Raw genomic sequence first — 23,748 nt, 5'->3', positions numbered from 1 at the left:
ACTTAATTTTCACTTTCAATACTTAAAACTTGAAACTGTATCTGCATGCACAGACTTCCACAGGTTCAAACCACACACAATTATAGTACTTTGAATTGAACCCAAAGTCCCACGTCAAACCAAAAAGCTGTTTACAATTGCTACCCATTGGGAAAAAGAAAATCAATTTTCCCCAAAGGAGTATCACTGGGTTTATTAATCACACTCAAGGTAGGGCCCATGCCCAGAAATAGTTGCCCAACACAAATGGAATCCATGATATTTTATTTGTTCATCTGAATATGTGTGTGTGTCTTTTTCATTTCCTTTTATTTTGTTTTGTTGTGTTTTGTTGTGTTTTGTTGTCTTATTGCATTTTTTGTTTGTCTTGATTATTTTGAGGGGGTGTGAGGATGGAGGAAGAAGAGAGAAAAGAAAACATGACATTTGATGGGTTATAGGCAGAAAATAGGAGAGGCTAAAGAATATATTACAAATATATTGGTTTTTTGGGTTTTTTTTGTTTGTTTCATTTGTTTGTTGTGTTTTTGAAACAGAATTTCTCTTCATAGGCCTGTATGTCCTGGAAGTCACTCTATAGACTGGGCTGGCCACAAACTCCCAAGTACTAGAATTACAAGTGTGTGTTACTACCAACCAGTTTATATACTGTAAAAACATTTTTATATAAAAAAGGTCACACACAAATACACACACACACACACACACACACACACACACACACACACACCCCACTTCACAAATAAAGAAGTCACTTAACATCTCTAAACCTATGGAAAATGAAGAAACCAAGACACATACATCCCATAACATTGGATGTCTCTCTGGCTAGCTGTTACGTCTTTCAGACTTCTGGAGCAAAATAATGATGAGGATAATCAAGATGAGTTTATATATAAATTAATGTGGTGTTCCTCTGCAGGCTTCATCATGTCTCTCCTCTCTCTTCTCCTCTCCTCCCTTTCTCTCTGTCTCCCTTTTCTCTGTCTTTGTGGGAGGTAGATGAACAGATGTCATTGGTTCAAAGCTTAGGCTAGGTTGGCCAGCCTGTAATTACAGAGACCCACCTCCTAGCACTGCGACTACGAGCACGCAAGCAGTGCCATCATGCTCTGTCACACTCTCCTTTCCCTCCTGGCTTCTCAGAATCTTATTTTGTCATGGTATTTGCATTTCAAGTAATTTTCTCCTGAGCCATCTTGATAGCTACAAAGTAGGTTTTGAAAAACAAACAAAACTAGCACAAAATAATAAACCTTAAAGCTTAAGGTTCTGTCTGAACAAACACATGCTCTGGGGGGAACAATGACTTCTTAAAGTCTTTCATGCAAAGTTGTTGAAGGGATCTAAAGATCTCTTGGTGGGGTGACAAAATCTATCCAGCCTTTAGACACCCAGGAGGGAAACTCTGGAGGTGACATCATCCCAGAGAGGGACTTTGGCTGTTAGCATTGCAGAGATGGAGAGATCCTTCTAAAGTGTCCTGCTAAAGGGCAGTGACAAGTAAAGACCAAAGATAAGCACTACCATACTGATCAACTCCATTATTTTAATTTCCTTAGAATATTTGAGAAAATGGTGGCCTTTGCTTGTAGATTTAAAAACCCACCTGTCTATACTCCCCTTGAAAGTTAAAGAGAGAGAGAGAGAGAGAGAGAGAGAGAGAGAGAGAGAGAGAGAGAGATTGATTGTAAATCGGGGACTCAGTTTTCTCCATAGGGGCAGTAGAAGAGTTATGCACACAAGTTAAGACTTTTCTTGGCTAAGAAAACATCTGTGTCCTATTAGAACCAAGCCCGAGTGTGTGTTAATTCTAATGAGCCAAACAAAACTATGTTTGATTAAACTCCTGATATACTGGTACTAGGACAATGAGTATCATGAGTTGTGGGGTAGAAAAGAAAAAGGGAAATTAAAAAACAGTGGCACAGAGATTCCATGTGGTCATGAAAAGAGGGAAGAAGTCCCTTCCCATGGGAATAGGTGCCAGATTTTCCCACCCAGAATTCTCTCTCACTTCTTCCTTGGGAGAACAGGAGACTGGTGAAGAATCTGCTTCCACTTACCCTCTGAAAACATAATTTAAAAAGAAATGAAATACTTTACAAAAAAAAGTGTTGATTTGCTTGGCCCGCAAGTAAAACATCATACCATTTTTGATTTGGTAAGAAAACAAACAAATTAAAACTACCCATTGTATGCATTTCAATCTATTTTCATAGTTAATAAATTAGTACTCTGTTTCCAATATGCAAAAGGTAAAACTTTACTGAAACAAGAATCTTGCCTCCTATTGCCACTCCATGACCTTCACATATCGTTTTGTAGATATTAACACAAATTATCCCACTAAGTTTGTGTTCACCTCTTTCGATATACAAAGAAACACATCCTCATGAGCACAGGGAAACTATTGTGTTAAGCCAATGGTCTGCAGAGTGAGTGTAGCCAGCTGTTCCTTTGTCTGACATAATATCTTTTCTCAATACCATTTCTTAATATTATATCTGAAAATTAAGTCCTACTGTGTCTCAGATTGGGAAGGGAGATGGAGACTGTGTTTCTAATTGAGTGTTGAGAGAGATGATCCAGCTTTTAATCAGCAATGCCAAGTAGTTGCACTCCAGGTTCATTCAGGCAGACAAAAATGTTTTAAGCTTCTGGTATTTAATCTATCAAAAAGAAGTGCACTGGGAGTTTTCTGTGGGTACAAGCTTGATAGGCATGCTGAAATTCATAATATATATGTGTCTGTATATGATATATGCATATGTATATTACATTGTGTATTGCAATTACATTGTGTATTATAAGTGTGTGTTCTATATACATATGTGTGTTGCATGTATGTGCATGTGTGTGTATGTATGTGTGTGTTTGTGTGTATGTATTAGTCTAATTTATGGATCAAACATGAGCACAAAGGGCTGAGTACTGTACCAGATTTTTGGCATCATTTCAATTAGCTTTAGCTAACTTTTACAACTTCATGGCAGCAATCTATATTGAGAATCTCTGTAAGATACTGTGATAAATTCCATTATATCCACTAAAGTGATTTTTTCCCATTACAGACGCCAAACATTCTTTGAGAATCCAGAACTTCTCAGGTTTTAGTTTCAATTCTCTCTCTCTCTCTCTCTCTCTCTCTCTCTCTCTCTCTCTCTCTCTCTCTCTCTGCCCCTCCCTCCCTCTGTCCCTTCCCCAACCCCCTGCTTTGTTCATTTGTCCTTTGTTTCTTTCTTCTTTTCTTACCTTTCCTTTTCTTGATCCTAATTCTCAGTAGGATTTTGCCCAATGATACAAGTTAATACTTGGTACACATTCCTAGTCAGTCTATCCTGTTCACTGCATGTACACAAGTTTCTAAATACTGGAGACTTTCCTCTGTTCTTCGAGACTCCCTCATTCATCTTCTTTTATTTTCTTTGTTTCAGTCTTTATATTTATTCCAGTAAGTTCCCATAATCTTTCTGTGTAAAAATTTAGGCAATTTATAAATAAATAAATAAGCCCAAGTTAAGAGTGGCTATTAGAGTAAAACTGTGTTTTTTTTCCTAAATTTTTCCTTGGTTCTTGATTGATAATAAGCCTGGGGATACATTAAAGTTTCCATCATTTAATATCATACATTTTTATTCTTATCTTGAAGATTTTTAAATGGGATAAAAGATGATTTTGAATACATGGGGAGAATCTCAAAGAAAATAACTGGGATAATTACAAAATTGACAAAGATGAAATATACACATGAAAGAATTTGAGATTACTTGACTTCAAGGAGACAAGTAATTCTGATGCAAATTAAATCAGCATTCACATTAAGCTGTGAGGCATTATTAGCATAAGTTCAGCTCTTTTATTCAGCTTTGAAATGATACCTGAGTAAAAATCAAGGGAATTGTATTTGAGTATCTAATCTGAACACTAGAAGCAAGGTGCAGTACCTAAGGAACAGCTTACTCCAGAACAGAGATTTCAGGTAAACCTAAGTCTCAAATACAAAGTCAGATTTACTTATTTTTTTCTCGTTGTTTTGCAGAAGGATAAAGATATGGATGTAAACGTTAGGACACATAAAAAGGAAGGGGAAATGAATTATTAAAAGCAAACACACATTTAAATGCTTGGTCCCTCATTTCCAGTGTTAATCCCCATGTCATTTTACAGATACACATGGGAACAGCCCATTCTGCACTGGATATGTGATCACATAGACTTCGAAATGCGACCAGTGAGATGGAAAATGAGCTTACTTCTAAGCTTGAGAACATGAGTGTGATACCTGACTATCTAATGACTATCTACCTGAGTGTGATTTCCTTCCTAATGAATGGAAGGAAAGAATGTACTTCTTCAAGTTGTTTTCTGAACTCTGGAGGCCTGCTGTGGCATTCAGAGAAAATGGAGACTATATTGATAGGGACTTATTAGTACTCAAACTGGGGATACTGAAATAGATTCAATATGTATGTGTAAGGATTCACTTTATTTACTGATGAGTAAGTTAATAAAGAAATCATAATATAGATATAAAAAGATGATGCCATGATAAAGAATGAGACACTAATACTTGCTATTACATGATATACCCCAGAATATCATATTTATGAGTGGTACCAGAAAGATATACAAACCAACATAAGTAATGTTATTAACAATACATATTCATAATTTGGAAATTTACAGAGACAGAAGGGAGATTATCATTGTTATGGTACTAGGAAAAGGAAGATGAGAACAGACTGCTCAATATCTATAAGGGTTCTTTTGCAGCAACCAACATAGTTACAAACTGAATTGATGTAATGATACAACAAATTTATCAATTTTTACCAAGTTGAATACTGTAAATATTATCAGTTAAATTTAAAGTGTATAATTTAAAATAATATTAATTCTACATTGTTTGCAATACACCTCAATAAAACTTCAACTACTTTAAATGATTAAATCGATTTTCATCACCAGAAGGGAAATATCACACATGCACATTTTTCCTTTCTTATATAGCAGTCATTGCCATAGTTTATCATACGGAAACACGGTTGTTAACAAAATGTCAGAAAACTCTTATTTGGTCTTGAATTTTGTTTTCTTTTCCTCCTGTTTGGTTCTCTTTATTTGATTTTGTCATATTCAAGAAGAAATTTTAAAGAAGGCTAAGTGGGACATTTTGACAAATTTCAGACAGTCTTCATTGTGCTTAATTGTGGTCACAGGTCACTTTGCGAAGTGAGGAACGATAGCTGCCTACAGGAAGCTGGACGGGCTGTTGTGTATAGGAGCAGACTGGAATATAGAAACACTAAAAACAACTCTGGTCCAATAACGTTATCATTCAGACTTCACCATGCCAACTTTTTTATTTTTTAATTTTTTTATGATTATTTTTGGTCTCAGGGAAATGTTTACTTAATACATCTACAGAATATGAAACCCTTATTACCACATGAAGAAAAATTAAATATTTCCAGTAGTAGATAAGAATAAAATAGTCATTACATATAAACATAAGTTTCAGGAGAAATTGTTAGTATGTGGCAATATTTGGAAAGTTAGATGATATTACATACCTTTGGAAACTACATACAAACATTCATACAATTCCATTAAATTTATTTTTTAAATGTATTGCATGTTTTGCTATAAACATAATATTTGTTTAATATTTTCTTCTGTAAAAGCAGTTTGTCTTGACTTAATGTCCTGTTTATTATTTGAAATCAACATGGATATTTCCCTGCAGGATATTACATTCCGAAGTATACACTTGGTTGGTATACATCTAAATAAAAAGATAACAAGAAGTACTTATTTCTTCCATACCTAATCTTATAAAAATAATAGGTACAGAATATTCCCTTGTTTACTGTTATTAACTTAGAAAAAATCTCCATTTAACACTCAGCAATGCCAGAAGGCACCCAACATGAACCACATTTTACATATAAGGGAACTAAAGCTATACACAAATGAATGAAGAGTGACTCATTGACAAAATCACCAGCTTGTCAGTACTTAGGGGGAAGATTCTGCCTTCTCTTACTCTCTAAAAGTCATGACCTTCACACCCGCCTCACATTCAGGAATGAAATTAGAAAAATTGGAACCGAAATCCTGAAAGTCCTGATTCTGAGGTTTTTCAAGTGAACAGAGGCCTCTGTGTTATAGAAAATTTTCAGCAAACACACTACTTAAGCTAGACCACAGCCCATTTTGACAAACTTGAAGCCTCTTTACCTTGGCATAGTCTCCCTAGATATCATGTAGTTAGGAGACAGATGGCTATTGGCCAAACTTGACAAAGACAATGGGAAATACCAGAATGTCCCCACTGATTTGTCAGATGACAAAAACCTATTCTATTTCCTCTCTTTCACAGTATTTAAACATTTCATAAATTTTCAGGTCAAAATAAACAGTATCGGACATGTAACTATTTCCAAAATCTAGAGCACTAGTTCTAAAACCTACCCTGAGTCCAGGCAATAATAGATGTAGAACAGTCACCTTCTTTCCCATCTTACTATGTGGTTTTATTTGAGTGATAAGTTAAGGAAACTTTTCAGAATGTGGGGTTGCCAACAGTATCCCTTCATATACAAGACTGACCTTTCTTTATCCCCATCTACAGTTTAAGAACTATTACATGGAAATCCTATATATCTATTTATATTTTTAAAATAAATATGTCAGAGGTTAAAGAGATTGCTTAGTTGGTAAAAGCCACCAAAGCCTGGTGCCTGGAGTTCAGTCTTTGTTGTCTACACAGAAAGGCAGATGTAGTGGCACACAGCTGCTGTCCCAGCAGTTCTATGACAAGAAACACACAAAGTGGATGCTCCCTGCCAAGCACACCACTCCCACATACATACATGAGAGAGATAGATTTAGAGATTTGCATTCATTTATTTACATGAGTTTTTCTTCTCATTTCTCTCAGAAAACATGAAAAATGGAGATGTGAATCATTCTATACTCCTTCTGTGTGAACTTTGTTTCATTAGTTGCTCTATGCTGGCGGTTGTCTCCCACATTTCTCTACCTGGGTAACTGATGCACGCATCGGCCTGACACTTGAAATGAAGAGCAGAGTATATTGCAGGCTTGTGTTATCCTCCAGAAGTGTGTGACGCATGACTCATCTTGATCAGGGGCTGTTGCAACATATTTCATAGTTACTGTTTCCAGGGCTTCAAGAGCCTCATTATCTCCCCTTGCTAGCCAGCTATAAATGCCAAAACACTCCTGCTTCCAGCATGTGCTTTTTAAACTTATAGTTCTGTGTTCTCTGTATGTTTAGTGTTTTATGGCACTGCATAATATAGAAATGTCATAATACTTCATCAAAAGCAGCAGCTAGGCTATTGACAGGATAGCTTCCATTCCACTTCTGGCTGGAACAAATGTTCTTTGATTCTTTCTGTTTAACATGGAATGCAGTGCTTAAATGATATTTTAAAAAAGCAATCACGCTTGAAATTTAATTCTATCTAATTGGCTTTCCATAGTCTAACAAAATAGAATGATATAAAAAGTTCACCTACTCCATATAATTTTGTATTTTCTTCAATCATAAAATTAGATTTTGTCTTTCTCTTTTCACTTCTGTTGATATGATCTTTTAATTTACTTAATTAATATAATTCTCTCCCACAGGTTGAAAAAAATTGTATCAACAGACTAGGATTGCAATCCTGTATGCGATATAATTTTATGTCAGTACCTCTAGGCAAGATTCACCACCACTTTGAAATCCTAAGTCCTGCAAGTGTTTAAAGAGGCCTCTGGTCTGAATTATGAAGACTGATACTTTTAAATGATTGTTTTGTAATGAGGAATATATATATATATATGCATATATATATATATATTCACCTCTGTTTCTGTATTACTAACAGCAGCACGGTGTTCTCTCAACTACATGCCCACACCTTCAATCAAAACTTCTCTTAAAATTAAAAGTAGAAATGCATATTAGTCACTATCTTAAATATTTTGAAAAAATCTGACAAAACTAACTTAAAGAAAAAAGATTTTTGTTTGACTCAATGTTTGATACAATTCTTTATAGCCGGGAAAGCATAGAGACAAGTGTGTAAGGCAGCTAGTTATATTAGCTGTGTATTCAGGAAGGAAAGGGGGGAAGAAAAGGGAGTGTTGGAGAAGCAGATAGAAGGGAGGGGAGCAGAGGAGAGAGAGAAATGCTTATGCTCTGATTTCTTTACGCAGTTCCTCTGTCCAGGCCTTAGTCTGTGCAATATCTCTGGAAACACCCTCATAGACATACTCAAAGGTGACTAAGGAAGATGCTGAATTCAATCAAGATGACAATGAAAACTGTCCATGATATTGTACCACTTTAAATAATTTTAATGTTGCTGTTTGTCATGATACAAATAACAATTTCAATGATATTTTTCTTTCCCCCTTCCTGATGTATAATGTATAATATACAGCTATATGTTCAAATAAATATGTTAGAAAGCACAAGGTTATAACAACTCAGACATATTGAGTTTATAAACTAACAGATTAATGAAAATGTCAGAAACACATTGACTGAAACTCCAAATACAGCAAGCATCTATAATACTCCTTCAAATTATACAAAAAAGGAGAGATGGAATAATTATCGCACAAGGTTCTTCAAACAATCTCTCAATGTTCATACCTATGTGTGAGAAACAAAGAGCTCATGGGTCAAAACTCTTCCAACCTGCTTTCTAGTATGGTCTGCTCATTTATTTGCATACGCAGCCAGGGATCACTGTGAATTTATAAGATCAAAAGTTTCAAGCAGAACAAACTCAGCTCACACCTGTAAGCCTCTCATACTGAAGACTGAGGCAGAATTGGTACAGGTTTAAACTAGTTTTGGCTACACAGTGAGTTCTGAGCTCCCGTGGATTCAAGGAAATAGGAGATGCTGGAGAGATTGCTCAGAGGTTCCAAAAGCTCAGTGGTTAAGAGCTCTTACCTGTCTTTTGGAGGACCCAAGTTCAGTTCTAATCGTTAAGAAAATGTAACTCCCAACTACCTCTTAACTCCAGGTTTTAGGGATCTGACTCTACTGACCTACATAGTACTTCTTGGCATTCTTGCCCCACTGCCCCCCACATGTAAAAATAGACTTTAAAATAAAATATTAGTAAGTAAAATTTCAGTAATGAGCACATACAGAAACCAAGCAAGATGAGTCTATGTAGGTTGCTAAAATTCAGGCTTCTAGTATGGTTCCCTCTCTGCTGATATGAAGATTGGGAAAAGTGCTCTGAATAGTGCTGGCTAGAGTAAAAACCAATCTTAACCGTTCTAATTTATAATTTGTTTGATGAAGGAACACACTGTTATTTAAGTAGAGGAGCAATTTTCTTTACGTGAAAATTCTGGCCAAACTTATGTCAAAAATCTGTTCTTGTTTCCTTAGTCATCCCTTATTTATTTATATTTTTATGAGCTGGGAATGGCTCAGGGTTACCCATGTATCTGATTCATATTTAGACTAATCCTACTCTGCTGATTTATGGTGCCCTGGGTTTTATATTTACTGCTAGCTGAAACTAAGAAGTTCCCCCTGGATGGGTGCCATGATGCACGGTCGGCACCTAGTCAGTCACCACTGTCATCCCATGCATACTGCCCTTCAGAGTATCTGTAATGATAACAGATTAAAAGAGCATCTTAGATGATGTCATTTATTAAAGGAACAAATTCATGTTTTTTTTACACAGAGAGCTTATTTCGAGTTTGCATGAAGCTTTTTAAAAATCTCTTCAAAAATCTCATGTAAAAGACTTTGCCATCACTGAGTACATACTTAGAACCAGCATTAATCACCATGGGAGACTCTTGCCTCACAATCTCTAATTCAGTTCTTCATTTCTACATATGAGGGGAACTCAGCATCAGATGAGAAGGAGTTATAGAGTGCTGGTAGGTTTACTTTCGAATTTTTACTTCACATTTCATAAGCACATTCTTCAAGTCTACCATTTTATTGTAACTATTTTCTGTAAATCATATTAAACTATCCAAAACACAAGATAGAAGGCACAAAACACTGTGTGACCTACGATTGTTCAGTAGTTGGACTGATGTCTATGATGTACCTACTTCCTTAAGAGAATACTTTTTTTTACATTTTTTTATGCTTTCTATGAAGCATACAGTGCTACACTGAGGAAACATTAAGAAAATGGAGGCTCTTTAGAATTGCTTTTTCAGCAATCCAGATCATTCCAAATACAGAAATACTGTAAAAAGAGTTACAGGAAAAAACAGTGTCCAAATAGTTCAGTAGGAAACAAAAGCCTTTACATAACATGGGCAATTTACAAACATATATTGTTTTTATTTTTTAATAGTGACAAGATGTCATTATGTAGCCCACGGTGGCTTTGATTCTCAATCTCCCTGTATCTTAAGTCTTAGGATTTCTACTGTGCAGCTAAAAGATTTCTTTCTCCTTATTGGGTATTCAGCATGCTGATCTAAAAAGGTTGTTTTACTTTTCCATCTTGTATTCCTGGGAGTAAATACAACCTCTGTCTACTGACAACCATGAATATATTACATTATGAGGATTTAGTCACTGGCTGCCACAAACACCTGCATCTGTGAATACTATGTGGGCTGTTCACATCATTTATATTGGTTACATGTACATAATTAAAAGAAGAAAAAAGGGAAAATCCGTATTCTACTGCCTAGAGGTTTTCGGGAATGCCTTGAGCAAATGATACTTAAATAAAGTTGAAAATATTTTGAAGTGACACTGAGTACAATGTGTATAGGAAGATGCAGCAGCAACAGCAGCAGCAGCAGCAGCAAGGGAATGGGAAGACCAAAGAAAGCCAAGCAGCCTGGGGCATTCCATTAATCACTCAATGCTGGTTTCATCATGGACTCCATTTTTTTTTAATTTTTCTGATCACTATCAATCATTGCTTTCTGGAGTCGCTGAATAAACTTATTAGCATTATCATACAATTTAAATTGCTAATAGCAATGACTGATTTTTTCCCTGTTTTTCTTTGTATTATCTTTGTAAGAATATTTCAATTGGTTATAAATATTTGTTCATTCAAATGATTCATTCTTCTCTATTTAAAGATAAAATGTGGCTTAAGCACCATCAGAGAATGTAACTCCTGCAGTAGATGAGAACAAATACAGTGACCCACAGCCAGAAAAAGGACAGAGAGTAATAGACCTTAGAACACCAGTCCTCAGTGAGATGTCTTGATCAATTCCTCCCTTTAGTGCTAAAGGAAATTGGTGGAAGAGAAGATAGAAAGATCTTAGGAGCCATGGGGATTGAAGACACCAAAGAAAAACGAGGCCATTTTAGACACAGCAAGACTGAAACACATAGGAACATTCAAAGTCAACTTCAGGCCTTCACATGGACATATGTGCATGTTCATACACATCTCCTACAGGATGCTGCCATAAACACACAGAAACAAACATGCACATACACACAAAGGTTTACCACATACACAAATACTTTTCAGTCATGAGTGTGGTACCTCAAGTATGTATTAGTTACTAATCTGGATGAATTTATACTTCCTGATTATGTTTTATTAAAATTCCTACAGCAAAGTATTTACATTCCCTACAGGTCTAGATTTACTAGTGGAACGAGGAACTTCAGATTCACCCAAGCTTGTATCATCATTTTTTTCTATGGTCCCAGTAGTGACTTCAGCTTTCTGAGAAACAATGGTTTCATGATGAAGTGGAAGTTACTGCCAGTGTCATGTGATGCAGACTCATGCAGGCTAACTCACATAGTATTTTGTTGAGGGAAGACCCATGAGAGGACATGTGATGTTTGGAGAGAGTATAAATTGAACTCAAGGGACACTGACAGCAAGCTTGCATAGCTCATTTTGCAACACTTCATTCCTCTTAGGTCTTTGCTGATCTTTGCTTATTAAGAGAGTCGGGGCAGAGAACTTCTAGCTGGTCCTAGTCACCCCTGATGACTCATGTTGATTCAGTTCTGGTGGTATCTGCAGAATTGTGCGACCTCTCCTGATTCGTATGTGGGTATCCTGAAAAATGGAGATTAGAATTTCTCTAGAGAACTGCTTCTGAGCAGGTCCATATCCTGTTGTCTTACCATTTTCCCTCCACTAAATTTGAAGGGTAGACTAAAAAGGTGATTAAAACATTTGAGAATCCTTATTACAAGTAGGTTTTAAGAAATCTCAGCCTACACCGTGGACATTGGGTTAAACACTTCCAAGCAAGGCAGCTGGGATGATTTTTAAGACTTCTATCAGATAAGCACATAAGCAGCTTTGAAGGATTTGTTCTTTCTTGGGAACACATAGTACCAAAGAACATTGTCTACCTTGTACATTAAATTTGACCCCAGGACAAAAATCCATTACCCTTTCCTTGCTTTCTGAAAGCCTTGGTGTGTGTTATATATTTGCTCACATGTATTTTGATTTTGTCTTCCAAGGATTGTCATTGCTCAAGAAGTTTGCAAACACAGCCAACTCATTTTATTTATTGTTTTTCTTTCCAAGTAAAACTGAGAGTCAGATAAAAATAAACCCTTAGCTTTTATTTCTCATGCAATAATTTCAATTAGAGGAAAAACAGAAATCTTGAAATTCACTTTTTTTCCCCATCTTTATTAACTTGAGTATTTCTTACTTATATTTTGATTGTTATTCCCCTTCCCAGTTTCCAGGCCAACATCAACCAAACCCCTCCCACTCCCGTTTTGTATGGGTGTTCCTCTCCCAATCCTCACCCATTACTGCCCTCCCCAAAACAATCACATTCACTGAGGGTTCAGTCTTGGCAGGACCAAGGGTTTCCCCTTCAACTGGTGCTCTTACTAGGCTATTCATGGCTATGTATGCAATGGAGTCCAGGGTCAGTCCATGTATAGTCTTTGGGTAGTGGCTTAGTCCCTGGAAGCTCTGGTGGGTTGGCATTGTTGTCCATAAGGGGTCTCAAGCCCCTTCAAGCTCTTTCAGTCCTTTCTAAGATTCAATCAAAAGGGGTCCTGTTCTCAGTTCAGTGGTTTACTGATGGGATTCGCCTATGTATTTGCTCTATTCTGGCTGTGTTTCTCAGGAGAGATCTACATCCTGTTCCTGTCGGCCTGGACTTCTTTGATTCATCCATCTTATCCAGTTTTGTGGCAGTATATGTATGGGGCACTTTGGGGCAGGCTCTGAATGGGTGTTCCTTCTGCCTCTGTTCTAAACTTTGCCTCCCTATTCCCTGCCAAGGGTATTCTTGTTCCCCTTTTAAGGAAGGAGTGAAGCATTTGCATTTTGGTTATACTTCATGAGTTTCATGTGTTCTGTGCATCTAGGGTAATTCAAGCATTTGGGCTAAAGGCCACTTATCAGTGAATGCATACCATTGTGTTTTTCTGTGATTGGGTTACCTCACTCAGGATGATATTTTCCAGTTCCATCCATTTGCCTATGAATTTCATGAAGTAATTGTTTTTGATAGCTGAGTAAAATTCCATTGTGTAAATGCACCACATTTACTGTATCCATTCCTCTGTTGAAGGGCATCTGGGTTCTTTCCAGGTTCTGGTTATTACAAATAAGGCTGCTATGAACATAGTGGAGCACGTGTCTTTTTTATATGTTGGGTCATCATTTGGGTATTTGCCCAAGAGAGGTATAGCTGGATCCTCAGGCAGTTCAATGTCCAATTTTCTGAGGAACTTCCAGACTGATTTCCAGAATGGTTGTACCAGTCTGCAATCCCACCAACAATGGAGTAGTGTTCCTCTTTCTCCACATCCTCGCCAGCATTTGCTGTCACCTAAGTTTTTGATCTTAGCCATTTTCACTGGTATGAGGTGCAATCTCAGGGTTGTTTTGATTTGCATTTCCCTTATGACTAAAGATGTTGAACATTTCTTTTGGTGTTTCTAAGCCATTGCACAGTCCACAGCTGTTAATTCTTTGTTTAGTTCTGAAACCCATTTTTAATAGGGTTATTTGTCTCCCTGCAGTCTAACTTCTTGAGTTCTTTGTATATTTTGGATATAAGCCCTCTATCTGTTGTAGGATTGGTAAAGATCTTTTCCCAATCTGTTGTTTGCTGTTTTGTCCTAACCACAGTGTCCTTTGCCTTACAGAAGCTTTGCAGTTTTATGAGATCCCATTTGTTGATTCTTGATCTTAGAGCATAGGCCATTGTTGTTTTGTTCAGAAAATTTTCTCCAGTGCCCATGTGCTCAACATGCTTCCCCACTTTTTCTTCTATTAGTTTGAGTGTGTCTGGTTTGATGTGGAGGTCCTTGATCCACTTGGACTTAAGCTTTGTACAGGGTGATAAGCATGGATCGATCTGCATTCTTCTACATGCTGACCTCCAGTTGAACCAGCACCATTTGCTAAAAATGCTTTGTTTTTTCCGTTGGATGGTTTTGGCTCCTTTATCAAAAATTAAGTGACCTTAGGTGTGTAGGTACATTTCTGGGTCTTCAATTCCATTTCACTGGTCTATCTGTCTGGCTCTGTACCTATACCATGCAGTTTTTATCACTACTGCTCTGTAATACTGCTTGAGTTCAGGGATAGTGTTTACCCTAGAAGTCTTTTTATTGTTGAGGATAGTTTTAGCTATCCTCGGTTTTTTATTATTCCAAATGAATTTGCAAATTGTTCTATCCAACTCTCTGAAGAATTGGATTGGTATTTTAATGGGGATTGCATTGAATCTGTAGATTGCTTTTGGTAAAATGGCTATTTTTACTATATTAATCCTGCCAATTCATGAGCATGGGAGATCTTTCCATCTTCTGAGATCTTCTTTAATTTCTTTCTTCAGAAGCTTGAAGTTCATGATACAGATCTTTCACTTGCTTGGTTAAAGTCACACCAAGGTATTTTATGTTATTTGGGACTATTATGAAGGGTGTCATTTCCCTAATTTCTTTCTCGGCTTGATTCTCTTCTGTGTTGAGGAGGGCTACTGATTTACTTGAGTTAATTTTATACTTAGGGACTTTGCTGAAGGTGTTTATCAGGTTTCGTAGTTCTCTGGTGGAACTTTTGGGATCACTTAAATATACTATCATATCATCTGCAAATAGTGATATTTTGACTTCTTCTTTTCCAATCTGTATCCCTTTGATCTCCTTTTCTTGTCTTATTGCTCTAGCTAGAACTTCAAGAACTATATTGAATAAATATGGAGAGAGTAGTCAGCCTTGTGTAGTCCCTGATTTTAGTGGGATTGCTTCAAGTTTCTCTCCATTTAGTTTAATGTTGGCTACTAGTTTGCTGTATATGGCTTTTACTATGTTTAGGTATGGGCCTTGAATTCCTATTCTTTCCAGGACTTTTATCATGAAAGGGTGTTGAATTTTGTCAAATGCTTTCTCAGCATCTATTGAAATGATCATGTGATTTTTATCTTTCAGTTTGTTTATATAATGGATTATGTTGATGGTGTTCCTTATATTAAACCATCCCTGCATGCTTGGGATGAAGCCTACTTGATAATGTTGGATGATTGTTTTGATGTGCTCTTGAATTCGGTTTGCCAGGATTTTTTTTTTTTTTTTGAAACCACCTCTTCCTTTATTTTGCGACCAGGGCTTAATTAAGTCCATTCTATGTTTTAGACTTTTTCTCTGAACATATTGACCATACAGTCATTTGGGGGTATCGTGTTGTGCCTTTTCAGAAGTCCTGCTAGGTACCAGTCATACTGGAACAATCCCAGGAATCTCAAAACCTTACCAGAACACCCTTATTCTGTGTTTCTATGCTACTGAAACTGTATGGAATTTTCTCTCTCTCTCTCTCTTTTTTTTTTTTATTAACTTGAGTATTTCTTATATACATTTTGAGTGTTATTCCCTTTCCCGGTTTCCGGGCAAACATCCCCCTCCCCCCTCCCCTTCCTTATGGGTGTTCCCCTCCCCATCCTCCCCCCATTGCCGCCCTCCCCCAAACAATCACGTTCACTGGGTGTTCAGTCTTAGCAGGACACAGGGCTTCCCCTTCCACTGGTGCTCTTACTAGGATATTCATTGCTACCTATGAGGTCAGAGTCCAGGGTCAGTCCATGTATAGACTTTAGGTAGTGGCTTAGTCCCTGGAAGCTCTGGTTGCTTGGCATTGTTGTACATATGGGGTCTCGAACCCCTTCAAGCTCTTCCAGTTCTTTCTCTGATTCCTTCAATGGGGTCCTATGATCAGTTCAGTGGTTTGCTGCTGGCATTCACCTCTGTATCTGCTGTATTCTGGCTGTGTCTCTCAGGAGAGATCTACATCCGGCTCCTGTCGGTCGGTCTGCACTTCTTTGCTTCATCCATCTTGTCTAATTGGATGGCTGTATATGTATGGGCCACATGTGGGGCAGGCTCTGAATGGGTGTTCCTACTGTGTCTGTTTTAATCTTTGCCTCTCTATTCCCTGCCAAGGGTATTCTTGTTCACCTTTTAAAGAAGGAGTGAAGCATTCACATTTTGATCATCCGTCTTGAGTTTCATGAGTTCTAGGCATCTAGGGTAATTCAAGCATTTGGGCTAATAGCCACTTATCAATGAGTGCATACTGTATGTGTTTTTCTGTGATTGGGTTACCTCACTCAGGATGATATCTTCCAGTTCCAACAATTTGCCTACGAATTTCATAAAGTCATTGTTTTTGATAGCTGAGTAATATTCCTTTGTGTAGATGTACCACATTTTCTGTATCCATTCCTCTGTTGAAGGGCATCTGGGTTCTTTCCAGCTTCTGGCTATTATAAATAAGGCTGCGATGAACATAAGCACGTGTCTTTTTTATATGTTGGGGCATCTTTGGGTATATGCCCAAGAGAGGTATAATGGATCCTCAGGCAGTTCAATGTTCAATTTTCTGAGGAACCTCCAGACTGATTTCCAGAATGGTTGTACCAGTTTGCAATCCCACCAACAATGGAGGAGTGTTCCTCTTTCTCCACATCCTCGCCAGCATTTGCTGTCACCTTAGTTTTTGATCTTAGCCATTCTCACTGGTGTGAGGTGAAATCTCAGGGTTGTTTTGATTTGCATTTCCCTTATGACTAAAAGTGTTGAACATTTCTTTAGGTGTTTCTCAGCCATTCGGCATTCCTCAGCTGTGAATTCTTTGTTTAGCTCTGAACCCCATCTTTTAATAGGGTTATTTGTCTCCCTGCGGTCTAACTTCTTGAGTTCTTTGTATATTTTGGATATATGCCCTCTATCTGTTGTAGGATTGGTAAAGATCTTTTCCCAATCTGTTGGTTGCCGTTTTGTCCTAACCTCAGTGTCCTTTGCCTTACAGAAGCTTTGCAGTTTTATGAGATCCCATTTGTCAATTCTTGATCGTAGAGCATAAGCCATTGGTGTTTTGTTCAGGAAATTTTTTCCAGTGCCCATGTGTTCCAGATGCTTCCCTAGTTTTTCTTCTATTAGTTTGAGTGTGTCTGGTTTGATGTGGAGGTCCTTGATCCACTTGGACTTAAGCTTTGTACAGGGTGATAAGCATGGATCGATCTGCATTCTTCTACATGTTGCCCTCCAGTTGAACCAGCACCATTTGCTGAAAATGCTATCTTTTTTCCATTGGATGGTTTTGGCTCCTTTGTCAAAAATCAAGTGACCATAGGTGTGTGGGTTCATTTCTGGGTCTTCAATTCTATTCCATTGGTCTATCTGTCTGTCTCTGTACCAATACCATGCAGTTTTTATCACTATTGCTCTGTAATACTGCTTGAGTTCAGGGATGGTGATTCCCCCTGAAGTCCTTTTATTGTTGAGGATAGTTTTAGCTATCCTGGGTTTTTTGTTATTCCAGATGAATTTGCAAATTGTTCTGTCTAACTCTTTGAAGAATTGGATTGGTATTTTGACGGGGATTGCATTGAATCTTTAGATTGCTTTTGGTAAAATGGCCATTTTTACTATATTAATCCTGCCAATCCATGAGCATGGGAGATCTTTCCATCTTCTGAGGTCTTCTTTAATTTCTTTCTTCAGAGTCTTGAAGTTCTTATTGTACAGATCTTTTACTTGCTTGGTTAAAGTCACACCGAGGTACTTTATATAATTTGGGTCTATTATGAAGGGTGTCGTTTCCCTAATTTCTTTCTCGGCTTGTTTCTCTTTTGTGTAGAGGAAGGCTACTGATTTATTTGAGTTAACTTTATACCCAGCCACTTTGCTGAGGTTGTTTATCAGCTTTAGTAGTTCTCTTTTGGAACTTTTGGGATCACTTAAATATACTATCATATCATCTGCAAATAGTGATATTTTGACTTCTTTTCCGATCTGTATCCCCTTGTCTTCCTTTTGTTCTCTGATTGCTCTGGCCAGAACTTCAAGAACTATATTGAATAAGTAGGGAGAGAGTGGGCAGCCTTGTCTCGTCCCTAATTTAGTGGGATTGCTTCAAGTTTCTCTCCATTTAGTTTAATGTTAGCAACTGTTTTGCTGTATATGGCTTTTACTATGTTTAGGTATGGGCCTTGAATTCCTATTCTTTCCAGGACTTTTATCATGAAGGGGTGTTGAATTTTGACAAATGCTTTCTCAGCATCTAATGAAATGATCATGTGGTTTTGTTCTTTCAGTTTGTTTATATAATGGATCACGTTGATGGTTTTCCGTATATTAAACCATCCCTGCATGCCTGGGATGAAGCCTACTTGATCATGGTGGATGATTGTTTTGATGTGCTCTTGGATTCGGTTTGCCAGAATTTTATTGAGTATTTTTGCGTCGATATTCATAAGGGAAATTGGTCTGAAGTTCTCTTTCTTTGTTGGGTCTTTGTGTGGTTTGGGTATAAGAGTAATTGTGTCTTCATAGAAGGAATTCGGTAGTGCTCCATCTGTTTCAATTTTGTGGAATAGTTTGGATAGTATTTGTATGAGGTCTTCTATGAAGGTCTGATAGATTTCTGCAATAAACCCGTCTGGACCTGGGCTCTTTTTGGTTGGGAGACCTTTAATGACTGCTTCTATTTCCTTAGGAGTTATGGGTTGTTTAACTGGTTTATCTGTTCCTGATTTAACTTTGGTACCTGGTATCTGTCTGGGAAATTGTCCATTTCCTTCAGATATTCAAGTTTTGTTGAATATAGGCATTTATATTAAGATCTGATGATTTTTTGAATTTCCTCTGAATCTGTAGTTATGTCTCCCTTTTCATTTCTGATTTTGTTCATTTGGATACACTCTTTGTTTCCTCTCGTTAGTCGGGCTAAGAGTTTATCTATATTGTTGATTTTCTCAAAGAACCAACTTTTGGTTCTGTTGATTCTTTCTATGGTCCATTTTGTTTCTACTGGGTTGATTTCAGCTCTGAGTTTGATTATTTCCTGCTTTCTACTCTTCCTGGGTGTATTTTCTTCTCTTTGTTTTAGAGCTTTTAGGTGTGCTGTCAAGCTGCTGATATATGCTCTCTCTTGTTTCTTTCTGCAGGCACTCAGAGCTATGAATTTTTCTCTTAGCACAGCTTTCATTGTGTCCCATAATTTTGGGTATGTTATACCTTCATTTTCATTAAATTCTAAGAAGTCTTTAATTTCTTTCTTTATTTCTTCCTTGACCAGGTTATCATTGAGTAGTGCATTGTTCAACTACCATGTATATGTGGGCGTTCTTCCCTTATTGTTATTGAAGACCAGCTTTAGCCCATGGTGGTCTGATAGGACGCATGGGATTATAGCAATCTTTCTGTATCTGTTGAGGCCTGTTTTATGACTAATTATATGGTCAAATATAATTATAATTTTTGGAGAAAGTACCATGAGGTGGTGAGAAGAATGTATATCCTTTTGCTTTAGGATAGAACGTTTCGTAAATATCTGTTAAATATATGTTTCATAACTTCTCTTAGTCTGTCTATGTCTCTGTTTAATTTTTCTTTCCATGTTCTGTCCATTGATGAGAGTGGGTTTTGAAATCTCCTACTATTATTGTGTGAGGTGTAATGTGTGTTTTGAGTTTTAGTAAGGTTTATTTTATGTATGTAAGTGCCCTTGTATTTGGAGCATAGATATTTAGGATTGAGAGTTCATCTTGGTGAATTTTTTCTTTGATGAATATAAAGTGTCCTTCCTTATCTTTTTTGATGACTTCTAGTTGAAAATAGATTTTATTCGATATTAGAATGGCTACTCCAGCTTGCTTCTTCCAACCATTTGCTTGGAAAGTTGTTTTCCAGCCTTTCCCTCTGAGGTAGTGTCCATCTTTGTCTCTGAGGTATGTTTCCTGTAGGCAGCAGAATGCAGGGTCCTCATTGTGTATCCAGTTTGTTAATCTATGTCTTTTTATTGGGGGAATTGAGTCCGTTGATGTTGAAAGAGATTAAGGAATAGTGATAGTTGCTTCCTGTTATATTCATATTTGGATGTGAGATTATGTTTGTGTGCTTTTCTTCTCTTTGTTTTGTTGCCAAGACGATTAGTTTCTTGCTTCTTCTAGGGTATAGCTTGCCTCCTTATGTTGGGCTTTACCATTTATTATTCTTTCTAGGGCTGGATTTATAGAAAGATATTTTGTAAATTTGGTTTTGTCATGGAATATCTTGGTTTCTCCATTTATGTTAATTGAGAGTTTTACTGGATACAGTAACCTGGGCTGACATTTGTGTTTTCTTAGGGTCTGTATGACATCTGTCCATGATCTTCTGTCTTTCATAGTCTCTGGTGAGAAGTCTCTTGTGATTCTGATAGGTTTGCCTTTATATGTTACTTGACCTTTTCCCCTTACTGCTTTTAATATTCTTTCTTCGTTTTGTGCATTTGGTGTTTTGACTATTATGTGATGGGAGGAGTTTCTTTTCTCTTCCAATCTATTTGGAGTTCTGTAGGCTTCCTGTATGTTTATGGGCATCTCTTTCTTTAGGTTAAGGAAGTTTTGTTCTATGATTTTGTTGAAGATATTTACTGGTCCTTTGAGCTGGGAGTCTTCCCTCTCTTCTATACCTATTATCCTTAGGTTTGATCTTCTCATTGAGTCCTGGATTTCCTGTATGTTTTGGACCAGTAGCTTTTTCTGTTTTACATTATCTTTGACAGTTGTGTCGATGATTTCTATGGAATCTTCTGCTCCTGAGATTCTCTTTTCTATCTCTTGTATTCTGTTGTTGATGCTTGTATCTACGGCTCCTTGTCTCTTCCTTTGGTGTTCTATATCCAGGGTTGTCTCCCTTTGTGCTTTCTTTATTGCTTTGATTTCCATTTTGAATTCCTTCACCTGTTTGATTGTGTTTTCCTGGAATTCTTTCAGGGATTTTTGTGATTCCTCTCTATAGGCTTCTACTTGTTTCTTTATGTTTTCCACCGTTTCTCTAAGGGAGTTCTTTATGTCTTTCTTAAAGTCCTCCATCAACATGATCAAATGTAATTTTAAATCTACATCTTGCTTTTCTGGTGTGTTTGGATATTCAGTGTTTGCTTTGCTGCGAGAATTGGACTCCAATGATGCCATGTCATCTTGATTTCTGTTGCTTGGGTTCCTGTGCTTTCCTCTCGCCCTCAGGTTTTCTCTGGTGTTACCTTGTTCTGCTATTTCTGACAGTGGCTAGACCGTCCTATAGGCCTGTGTGTCAGGAGTGCTGTAGACCTGTTTTCCTGTGTTCTCTTACCCAGTTATGGGAACAGAGTGTTCTGCTTTGGGGCATGTAGTCTTTCCTGTCTACTGGTCTTCAGCTGTTCCAATGGACCGGTGTCCTGAGTCCACACGGTAGGTTGTTTTGAGCAGAAAAGTTGGTCTTATCTGTGGTCCCACAGCTGAAGTGGCTCCTGGGGGACTCTTTTTTAGCTCTCCATAAGGGTGGCAACCAGGAGGGCCTGGGCTGTCTTTTCCCAGGGCTGTCTTTTCCCAGGGCCCCCATGCACCAGGGTCCCAGATGGCTTTAATTGTTTTCCTCTGTATTCAGAAATGTGGGCAGAGTGTAGTCTCTTCTGGTTTCCTAGGCATGTCTGCCCCTCTGAAGGTTTAGCCCTCCCTCTCATGGGATTTGGGTGCAGGGAGCTTTTGACCTGGGCAGAGTCTGGACCACAGGGGACCTGCCGCTTGAGTGCCCCTATCTTCCAGTTCCCAGAGGCCCTATACCTATTTCCTCTTGGGCCAGGGATATGGGCAATTTTGACCAGAATTGGTGGTCTCTCCTGCTCTGCAATCTCAGGAGTTCCCTCCTGTCTTTGAGGTGAGCTCTTTCTTCACATTAACATAGAATAATCATCATTTATCCAGACATTCTAATGGTTTTTTTTTAATTGTTGTCATTGTGTAAGACTGCTTTAGGCCTACAGAAATGTACAAATAATTATGTCATGTTCATTCCAAATCAAGAAAATGGGGGTTGGGGATTTAGCTCAGTGGTAGAGCGCTTGCCTAGGAAGCTCAAGGCCCTGGGTTCGGTCCCCAGCTCCGAAAAAAAGAACCAAAAAAAAAAATGATAATGATCTCAGTGCAGCACTAACACACTGACTAACACTTGTGATACTATATGTGAAATGACTCCACAGGTTCCTCCATTTCCATGCCTTCTCCCCAGTTGACGACACTGTTTTGGAAGGCTTAGCATATGTAACTGAGTTGGTAGATATGGACCATCCAGGGCATGTCCAGAAGACATACAAACCATGCTTGTCTAGGGGCCAGTGTCTGGTTTCTGATCTGCTGATATGTAAGCAGCATCCCCACTACCTATGTCTGTGACTGCTTATTCCCCACTATGATGAATTGAAATTAAGAGTAAGAATAAATCCTTCCTTTGGTGATTGATATCAGAATTTTGTCACAGACATGAGGAAGGTCACTAAAACAATTTCTGTACCCTCCAAGTTTCCACCAAACTCAGAAATTCTAAGATACACATCAACTCCGAAGGTAACAACTAGTCACCCATAGTCAATATAAGCCATTGCTCATTCACTCTCTGTCTTCTTCAGGAATTCATGAATATAGTTGGATCTCCTTGACTGCAGTTGTACGTTTCCTTCACTTCATGATAACATTAACAGTACATAGAAGAGGAATCAGGTCAAGAAGACTCTTTTTATGAAGATTAACAGAAATGGGCATATGGGTACTAGTTTGTGTTAACCTGCATGACACATGGGACTGAGCTCTGAAGTCAATGCTATATACTGATTTCAATCTTAGTTTTTCCTAATGCTCAGAAATTATTTTTTTCCAACTGCTTGCCATAATTATATAATACTACAAAGTTTTAAATATATAGTCTTAAAGTATTTGAATTACTTCTAAAAGTGTACATTATGAACAAGATTTTACTTATAACTTTGCTATAAGAAATGCACGGAAATCAAGAAACTATCTGCTAAGTATATTACGTATTCCCTGGAAACGTAGAAGAAAACGTGTATTTTTCTGGGCCTAGGCTATTAATTTTAAGATGTTTATTACACTTCTAAAAAATGCTTTTTTGAAATATTTAACATTCTTTCTTTCCAAATGGCTTGGTATTACCAGTAGGTATGTTTCTTTTGTTTCAGTTCATGCCAGAAAGTGGTAGTGAGATTTTCAGCACAGAGCTTTACAACTATTAAGTGTAGATGATCACAAATTTCCATAGATGTATGATCAAGACTCCTGTCTCATTTATTAGTTTGTTTCTAAACATCTTAGTTTCTCCTATGCTGAACAATAGTGTTGCGTCCACATTTTCCAGGGATTGTAATAACCATTGATCGTATTTTAGCCAATTTTATATTTTTATTCTTTTAGCTTTTATTATTTAAAAGCTTT

This window comes from Rattus norvegicus, chromosome 17, assembly GCF_036323735.1.
Source record: "Rattus norvegicus strain BN/NHsdMcwi chromosome 17, GRCr8, whole genome shotgun sequence".
NCBI lineage: Eukaryota > Metazoa > Chordata > Mammalia > Rodentia > Muridae > Rattus > Rattus norvegicus.
This window is presented reverse-complemented; position numbering follows the sequence as displayed.